The sequence below is a fragment of the Crinia signifera genome, chromosome 3 (genome assembly GCF_055691185.1).
Source record: "Crinia signifera chromosome 3, ASM5569118v1, whole genome shotgun sequence".
Lineage (NCBI taxonomy): Eukaryota > Metazoa > Chordata > Amphibia > Anura > Myobatrachidae > Crinia > Crinia signifera.
In genome coordinates, this window is record NC_139219.1 from 183,600,209 (window position 1) to 183,610,852 (window position 10,644).

The 10,644-nt window shown below is 42.7% G+C and overlaps 1 non-coding gene across 1 annotated transcript; it reads right to left on the reverse strand.

The window, feature by feature from the left end:
- Positions 1-9,264: 9,264 nt before the first annotated feature.
- On the reverse strand, positions 9,265-9,380 carry LOC146065920 (U5 spliceosomal RNA). The gene has a single exon (XR_014472727.1). It is a non-coding gene; the product is annotated as a U5 spliceosomal RNA (small nuclear RNA).
- Positions 9,381-10,644: the final 1,264 nt, after the last annotated feature.

The following is a 10,644-nucleotide window of genomic DNA, read 5'->3' on the forward strand; positions in this document are numbered from 1 at the left end:
ACTAAGAAATATTTGCCACAAAGTTGTATAGCAACCGAATCTGTTCTATTACATTTATTGGGCCAAATGTAATAGTGTGGGAGAATCAGAAAGTGAGAGATTTTGGTAGAGGTCTCCCATTTTTTTAAAAGCGGCATTCATTTACATGGCAAAACCAGATTGATTTTGCCATGTAATTGATTGCTGCTTTAAAAAAAATAGGAAAACTCTCCCAAAATCTCTCACTTTCTGATCCTCACACCCTATAACATTTGGCCCCATATGTTTTGCTACTCCAGTATTTAACAGGACAGTATGTAAAGGATATTTCAGATGTGATTATCAAAAATAAGCTTCGACTAATGCATAGGAGAAAGTAATCATGGCTTGTGTGCAAAAACATATTGTTTAATTACAAAATTCTACCCATTGTGGAAATGGCTCACAAAACCCTGTAATTCCATTAAATTTTTTTAACTGAAATTCTAATATCCAAATGCTTGTAAACTGAAACATTACATGAAAAAAAATTATGAAAAAAACCTGAGGTGCCTTCCACTGTTGGTTGTAATAATGCAGTAGAAAATGAGTTTATTATATTCTTTCTTACTGAGGCAAACTGCAAGCTGTGCACTGCTCTCTGAAACATACAGTATGCCTTTCAGTTTTGTACACAAACCGAAAAAGGGATTACAAAATGATTTCTGAATCAAACAATATAAATATATTCCCAAAGGAAATCTAAGAACAAATTTTCAAACTATTAGTCATAGATGTTTCTTTGCTACTACGATATCATTACATTTTTTTAAGCTGTCATTTATAATGCTCAAAGGCAAAGTTGTGCAAGTGACCTGGTATCTGATATTTTTCATATTAAAACATTTCTATCATTTAGCTGGTGACATGGATAACCATAGGGCAGCCTTCATTAAGTATTACAGATAAAAGAAATAGAAGCAACAAATAAATCAGCTTATGCAGTAAATAAAATATTCACTTTGATTCCAATACTCTGCACTGACGATAACCGAATGAACTGGTTACAGCTAAATATTTGATGCTATTTACTGTAATGAACCATATAGTTGCTTTAAAGGGACTGTCCGCTTAAGTTACATGCTTTTATATGAAGGACTTTTAGCAGTACCTAGAATCTAACATAGGTCATCTGGGGGTTGAGCTTTTAGCCACTCTATGGACTTTACTTCCCCGCACAGTTCAAGATGCCCCCACTCTAGAATCCTTCAATAGCAGACTCAAGACTTTCTTGTTTACTCAAGCATTTCCGTAATTCCCATAAGTATCTTCATGCTCTCTGTAGTTTATTAAAAGCTTTTCTGTACTTCATTGTTCCTGTACGGTATTACGTATATGTTAAACGCATTGAGTCCTACTGAGCAATGAGTGCTATATAAATATAATTAATATTTTTATTATTATATGTCCAGATCCCCATTCCATTGTAGTAAATATGGCTACTTGGAACTCCCTCTTACTTTAATCCAGGAGGCAAATAGTGCCATATATTACTTTTCTAGAATACTTAAACCATCCAGTCATCTTAAAATAAGATCCATACAGGACTGGTTGGCTTATAATGCCCACTGTGTAAGTCAGACATTTATGTATTCCAGGTTAACAATTTTTCACATATAGTAAATAATATATACAGAACAGTTGATGTCACTTAAAGAGAATCTCTTTGCTAGCTATAAAAAATAATCCCTTATGTGCTTCCTCCATATGTACTGTATTTAACCCCTTGAGTGGTGGGATTTGTTAGGGCAGGACAAACCTACCAGGGCAGGTTTGTCCTGCCCCAGCAATACTCACCACTGAAGGGCAGCAGCCAGTCCCGACTCCCCCCTCCTTTAGTTCCCATTCCCCCTCTTCCTGGCCCACCCTCCTGTGATCTTACAACGGAGCTCCCCACCGGCATTCGCACTGCATCAGTGACCAAGTGGCAGGCCCCACTCGGGAAGGTTCGGGGCTGCTCGGGGGGACTCAGGCTCCCGAACTCCTGAGCACTGATACAGTGTGAATGGTGGTGGGAGCAGTGACAGGAGAGCTCCACTGGAGCACAGAGGTCAGGGAGGAGCAACAGGAGGGGGGAGCAATGGGAAGGTGCCGCTAGAGGTGTAAATCTACATACTGGTGGTATGCCTGGGAATTTTCCAGGACAGCCCGCTGCGGCAGCGCAGCTGAGGCTGGAAAATTTCTGGGCATACCCCCAAGGGGTTAATCAAAAATCGGTACTTGGTACCAAATCGCATGCAATGCGTCCGACGCGAAGGTCCCGATTTTTACATTGATTGAAATGTGAATAGGGTCCCTGGGACCCTATTTTACATTGGATTCAATGAAAAAGTCTCCCCAGACCCCAATTTTACCCCCTCAACGGCACCCCACGATTGACGCCAACCCGAAGCGCAGCGAGCCACCGAGCCCGAAGCGTGGCGAGCGGACGCGCATAACTTCACAGGTATACGCGTCCGCTCGCCACGCTTCGGCTCGCCACACTTTATATTCTCAACTCCACGCCGACGTGGATAGTAGGGGTATGAAAAGGTCGGAGGACGCGTAGCGCCGCCCCTCGCGGGCTCGCTACGCTCGCCGCGCTTCGGGTTGGCGTCAAATGTGGGGTTCACAATATTGGCCCATTTCCCATTTTTTTCCCGATTACAATGTTAAAAATATTTTAACATTAAACCCTATGGCAAAATCGGGTGCATTGCGTCGGTCGCGTCGCATGCCAACGCGATGGACCCGGATTTGCCTTTGCCAGCAAAGTGGACCTGATTTCAAAGGAAATTGGGTCCATCGGGGGTAATCGTGTACCTTAAGTTAAGGTACACGATTACCCCCGATGGTGGCCGTTCTAGGAAACAAGTACCCAAAAATCTGTTATACTTCTCAACTTTATCTAACATAAAACTTATATATGCCATCTTATTAACTCAGACATTCACAGATGATATTTACAAAATAATACACATCCAGTATCTTTACAATACCTTCATTTAATCCTCATAAGCCTTATCCCTATCTAACACTCTAATGATATTCTTCACTCAGTCCCAATATACTTAAATATTTCAGGTAACATTTCTAATGTTCTCTGATTCATTCTAATTTCTCACTAGGCCAAAGCCGTTAGCTTCTCCTCACAGACAGACTGCACCTCATATAAGTCATACTGCCCCAACATCAAATTTAAAAGGGCAGGGCTGGTAGAAACATATTCAAACAGATGTGCAGTGTGATCAGATTTCTGCATCTAATAGGCACATCAGCAGCTGAATTCATTGCCAACTTGTTGAGGTGAATGGTAATATCATATAATGGAAACAGGTTAGGGTTTGGTGCATTGCCTTTGATAATGGCAGGACAGGCATTCAAGATGAACAGTGATCTGGATGGATTTAGGAGGTCTGATTCTGGAAGACAGAAGCTTTGGAGTTAGTGTTATTGCTCATAAGACTGGACATCTTAGTACTTCACACAGCATCATCCATGAGCAGCTGGCTTCAGGCGCTTGATTTCTTCTATGCAAAGGGTTGATGCCTTTGTGTACCGAGTGAACAAATGCTTAGACAATTATGTGGAAAAATAAAATGTCCCAAAGCCATACTACTTCTATACAGATGTAGTGCCCGTCACTGTTGCGAAGGCTGGTGATAGAATCGCCAGCCCTTGCCAGCTGCCAGTCCCCGCCATCTGTCGGAAGGAAGAATGAGATGCTTAGCACCCCATTCCGACTGAGCTCCCTGTCCTCCATCACCGTTCCCCACCCCCCTAACCCTGCCCATCTCTCTGAAGTGGAGACGCGCAGGGTTTCCACCGCCCAGCCGCCGAGTGACTGGGACACACGTGCGTGTGAGATACTCGCGCATCCCAGTCTGATGGAGTCCCTCTCAGCCAGCACTCACCAGCGGGACATTCTGGCGGGCGCTGGGAATGAATGAGATGGGCTCCATCTGTAAATTGTACATATTATGTTCCAATAGTCTGACACTACAGCTATATAAATATACTCTCCATGCCCTTTGGCTAAAGATGGACATACAAAAAGCGGAAACAAGCAACAGAATTTTGCAAATGCACCAAAGCATTGAAAATAAAGCCAATGGTTCAGGGCTCACATGTACATTTGTCAGGGTGAATGGAAAAAATGTTGATGCCTTAATACCTGTATAAAAAATGTAATAAAATAGCATCTGTGATCCCAAACTAACCGTGCTCCACATCCACAACTGGCAGAATTCCTTGGCCAGATAGCCCACTGGTTATTTCACACTGTTTACCCATTTTTATTCATAAAGCCCGTGAACTTGGTCAGTGGATTTTTAAAGAGTGTCCCTGGTCCTAAACTAATCATAAAGCCATAGCACTTCATATGTCACTATCGGAAGAAAGAAACTGCAGAGTGCTTACAATTACTGGGGTGCAGGACACCAAGCAAGACCTGGCGGCTCTCATATTTTATTATCATCATAATCACCAGATAAGACATTTAAGATTATGACCTTATTATTTACTTCATTACTTTCTACACAATATACAGCAAATATATTATGATTCTTTTTCCTTCCTCACATTTTCTATTAGCCATCCTTATCATCCATTTATCTCTCATCCAGTACTGTAATTACCAATCTGCTTGCAGTAAATACAAAATGGTCAGTCTTCCATTCAGTGCCTGATAAAGCAAACCTGACTGTGAAACATTTTGCAACCAAAAACCTAGAAAAAACTTTTAACATATTTTGTTTGATACTTTTTTAAATATTTGTTCCTAAAGTTTTTATGTATACATCCACTTGTTCTACTATACCATTGAAAGATGTCTCTCCCCTTACTTTAATTTCCGTCGGAGTCTGCGGAAGAGGAGGAGGGCACCCATAAAATACTGGGAGTCCCCCATCAGCTGAATCAGCCATTAAATGTTCTATTTGTTCACTATTTTTTGTATCTGGAGCTCTGCTGTTGAAGAGCGCTCACAACTTTTTGCATTGCCTGCAGCACAAATCACCTTGGTATTTATACAGACAGAGCAGCTCTCATAAAAGCTGCTCCTGGCCATTCTATTGCCATCTGCTGCTGTTCGCCAGCTGCCCGAAGGGGGCACGCATGCACCAGATGCTCGTGCTCCCCGTTCCGACGGAGCCCACTGCTGTCTCTCCGCCACCCCCTGCCAGGCCGCTGCCCATAACCCCCCCACCCTGCCCATCTCCCTGAAGCAGAGATGTGCAGAGTTTCCGCCGTCACTGCGAGTGAAGGGGACATGCGTGCATGGGAGATGCTTGCACATCCCCATGAGATGCAGAGCCTCTCGGCCAGCAATCACCAGCTCTGGCGATTCCCTGGGCTGGCTGAGAGGTGTTACATCTGTATACCCCTATTCCCTCCCTAACTGTAATTTATATAGCGTGTTGAGTCTATGATAAAACACCACCGGTACTTATATGTTAGTTGGGCGCCCACTATAGTAAGTACGCTCATACCCCCACTATCCGTGTGGCGAGCGTAGCGAGGCACCGAGCCTGAAGCGTGGCGAGTGGACGCATAAAACTAAGCAAATAGCTAAGTGGGCACCCAACTAACATATAAGTACCGTACCAGCTGCTGAGCATGAGAACACAAAGAAGCAGGAGCAGGTAGAGGGGGATCAAGAAGATACCACTATGAGCTTGATTCATTGGCCACAAGGAATCCTGGTCTCAACGGTTGCTATGTAACTGGCTCTGCTACACCGTGCTGCCTGATGTCCTGGCTGTTACTAAGCAGCCAGGACAATCAACTGTTACATTCAGCTGTTTCATAATTAATTACAATGGAGGAGGCCTCCGTGGGCTGAGGGAATTGACCCATGGTCTGGATATAAGAGGGGAAAAGCTTAGCCTCGTTGCTGGTTATAGCTTCTTCCTGAAGGAAGACACCTGCCCTGCAGTTATTCCTATTGGTTATTTTCCAAGATCTTTCAACCATACTGTCAGGCTTCTTTCTATCCCTGCCTGTTTCTATGTTTAGCCTGGGCTTTGATCTTGTTTGTTTGCCTGTCTCCTTATTCTGCTCCCAGCCTCTGCTTTCTGCGGTAGTCGGCATCTAGTAATTCCACTTTTGCCCACTCAAGTGCTCACCTATTCACACACTGTACCACTTGCATCAAGTCTTGGCAACATCCGGGTGCGGGAATAGTGACAGTAAAAGGTAAAGCCCATTTATAGGGCCATTTAATAATGAGTGATAAAACTCATTGCATATGGTAAATGATGCTCTAGGCAATCAGCTCCCAAATTTTATTTTTCAAACACATGACAGTTATGAGCTGACTGGCTGGAGCCCCATGTATCATAAGCAACTAGTTTTATTATTAGCAATGAGTTTTATCTCCTGTTGCTACTGTAAATGAGCCCCTTAGTTTGCGCAGGAGTGGCACGGTTACTAGGTGACTGTAACTTTACTAGTGCCCCTTTCCCCTGCCTTCACTGGTACCATACTCTTGGGTTATGTTGCCTTGCTGCTTATATGGGTATTATGACTGCTGATATAGCAATGCTTATAAACCTTATCCAGGTTCTGAAATGCTCTGTGCTGCAATTGACTGTTTTCTTGTTAATACTGTTCTGTTTTATGTAATTTGTAAATCATTATGGACCAATTGTGGTACCATATAAATAAAGAATAATTAAGCATAATAAATACTAAACAAGTTTCTTTCATACAGTATGTTTAGTTTTAGATTATTGTTATATAATGAAAATATGTGCAAGACTTGGGTACTTGTGTATTATCACGCGCCCACTACTCCATTTGCGTAGAGGGCTATTCAGGGTAGTGAAATCGCATCGCATTGCATGCCATATTGTATGGCATGCAATGCGATTTTCCTATCTAATGTATTCACTGCTCTGTGTCAGTGAATCCATTAAAAAGATAGGATGCGATAAAAATTTGCATTGCATGCCATTATTTTATGGCATGCGATGCAATGAGATATCGGTTCTGATGGAAGCTACAATAATAGATTGTAAGCTTGCAGCAGGGCCCTCTAACCTCCAAGTCTGTCTGTTACCCAGTTTGGGCCTTATTCTGGTTGGTGCGGCCGGATACGAATATGCGGCCAGGACCGCGCGTCCTAAACCCCGCCTTTCGTACGGATCGCTCACTGCATCCGAATGCGGTAAGCCGCTGACCGCACGGAGCACGAGTGGATTTCTCAGGTATACACCTCCTCCATCTCTGGGAACCTCCCCCATCATTTGATGGTCGCAGACCATCAAATGCAGGCCCGAGTGGTCAGGCAGCACCCGCGTGCTCAGACCACTCGGGCATTTCTCCGTGCAAAAGCAGGGATCTGGGCGGGCAGCTGACATCCGGCAATGTCATATGTCCACCCCCTACACGTGCGTCACGGCCGCATTACCATACGTACGCCCAGCGTTTTCATGGGAACGCCCATGAAACGCGGGGTGTACACATATGGTAATGAGTCCAAACAGCCCTTCACGCCCCTCTCCTCCCCCTGTTCGTAGTGTAAACAATTCATGCGGAATTTGGACGTATGTCCCTTTCGCACATGCGCAGATATGCCTCTGCACATGCGCAAACACAAAACATCGGCGGAACGAACGCACGCGGACATATCCGCACCAACCAGAATAAGGGCCTTTGTTTTATCACTGTCTACTATTGTAAAGCGCAACGGAATCTGCTGCGCTATATAAGAAACTGCAAATAAATAAATAATGCCATTTAATGGTAAAATGACATATAATGTCATTTATTTTGGCCCCCCACCTCCCTCCACTATCCACGTCATCCCGAAGCGTGGTGAGCAGCAGCAGTACACGTCTGACCGACCTTTTCATACCCCCACTATCCACGTCGGCGTGGAGTTTATTTTATATAGTGTGGAGAGCACAGCGAGCCACCGAGCCCGAAGCATGGTGAGCGCAGCGAGCCCCGCGAGGGGACGCATAATACATGTAACATAATACACGTCCGCTCGCCACGCTTCCGGCTCGGTGGCTCGCTGCGCTCGCCACACTATATAAAATCAACTTCACGCCGATGTGGATAGGGGGGTATGAAAAGGTCGGTCAGACGCGTACCACTGCGCTCGCCACGCTTCGGGATCACGTCACTACTGGGGGGGCCTTAATAAATGATAATTATATGTCATTTAATTCTATAGTACATTAAATGCCATTATAAGAGCCAAAATTGCATCTCATCGCATGCCATACCATAACGGCATGCGATGCAATGCGATGCGATGCAATGCGATGCGATTTCACTACGTTTGCGTACGTAGTAAAATCGGACGCCGTGCTAATACACAAGTACCAAAAATTGTTATTACAGTTTAAACTCAGCACAATCTACGCACAACAATAAAATGTTGCAAATACTAATGTACGGTTTGGAAAAATAAGAAGTGCTTATTATCCTTATCACCGAGAACAGTCTATTCTGTTTTCTGCTTCATTATTCTCATATCACCTTTTGTGTTTGTGCATTTTTCAGCATTCTCAACCGAAGTTCAGCAATGCACTTTTACTGCTTCTGTACTAACAAGCATACATTATTTGTAAACCATTTCATTGTAACAGTTTTATGGTGGATCAGCTTTTTTCTGTATTCAATGGAGGGTACTCTAGGCTATTACCTTTAACAATAAATGACTTGAACCATAAACTGGAAATGCATTGACATTGTTAAAGTTAATGACCCCATGGATTAGAAGACAAGACAAATCTTAGATCAAACAGCATTAATTGTTTTACTGAGCAATGTAACAACAGTTTATTGTCCCTCAATGCCCCATCTTTGCTATAACATTAATAGTACTTCAATATTTTAATGTCTAAAACAGCCAATTAGGCAGCATTTCATTTCCTAATGCATCTGTTTTCATGCTGTTGCTTATTGGCAGATTAAAGAAAAAAAGATTTTGTTAGCAGACCAATTTAGCTATCCCCGTTCGTGTGAAGGATGTGATATGTTGTACATGTACAGTAAGTTACAGGTGCACATGGTATGAATTGTGCGACATTTCACTTAAATCACTAGTGCTTGCAAGATAATTGGTGAAACCCTAACATACTGTAGTTTAAAATAAATTCCCCGAAGCACATCTGCCTGTCTGTCTGAATGGGCTTATCTCGAAAACCACTGTACTAATTTTTCTGCAGTTTTCACTATTATTTAGTGCAGCTCTCAAGGAAGGTTTAGGTATATTGACCATTGGCCTATCCCATTTTTTTCTATTGTGTTATTAACCCCATTAAGCTGGGGCACACAAAAATTAAGAAAAAACAAAATTTTGCTCCTCTCCACGGAAATCTTTAGTAAAAGGCAAAAGATTTGCGCGTTCTGAAGAGAAACCATTGGCCCATCCCATGTGGGAGCCGCGCAATAACGGTTGTTGTGAATCAAGTTTATCATTGCCATGTGCTGTTCGGAGCTTGCGGGTCAGTCCGTGCAACTTTATATAAAGCAGAGAGGAACGTGGCACTCAACCATGTACTTGTGCAAAGCAGGGCCAGGTCGCTAGTATTATATATATGAATAAACTAGCAACATCGACTGCTCGAGTACTGTAGGTTTATGGCTATGCAGACTGGATGCAGCATTACATTGGCCATGATTCTTTGCTTACAGTACATGATGACAGCTGACAACATATACCTGTCCCCCAAAAAACCATTGTGCACCTGCATTTTGCAGGTGCAAGAGAGAGAGAGATAGAGAGAGAGAGAAGTGCCATCAAAACCTTGCATTTTGCAAGATTTCCAAAAACTGTGCAGACACTGTCATGTGGGTATAAGCAGCATAACAAGTCCTTGAGAGAATCCACTATAGAATGCACTATATATGCACTATAGATTTACATCAACACATATATTCCCGTATTCTTATTTCATCTCCTCCTCTGCCCGGCCTATTAAGTCTGATGTACTGTATGAAAGTTATAGATTTGTATTTAATATACAGTACTTCTTATTACATTATGGTTGCACAAGGGCAATCCATAGAAATATAACTGTTTCTGATGCTTACAGTGGAATACTGCATGACATGGATATTCTATTCATGTACTGTAAGCAAACATTGAATCTGATTGCATAAACAATGACCTGTGATGCCAAATAAACTTCATACAATATAACATTTTACTTCTAAGTTATGTGACATAAATTATACCAGCAACATTCAAAGAAGTCCAAACACATATTAGAAAAATCCTAAAGCAGGCTGTACGGTTCTATGTAGAGAAGAATGTGATAACTCTATAGTACACCTACTGCTGACCCTTTTCCGGTAGTGCCCCAGAATTTGTTTGTTCCTCAAGGAAAATTTGCTTGATTAAAGTAGTATTGCAAATATCAGAATACTTAGAGAATGCACTATAGCATGGGTCTTCAACCTGTGGCCCTCCAGACATTGTGGAACTACATGTCCCAGCATAACCTGACAGTTTTGGCCATGCTCTTATAGGAAAAAATGTGGCAATGCATGTTGGAACATGTAGTTTCACAACATCTGGAGGGCCACAGGTTGAAGACCCATGCACTATAGCTATCATGTTGCCATGGGATACCAGTACTTTTCCCTTTAACAACAATTCATATTAAGCAGTTTTATGTCTACTGAGCT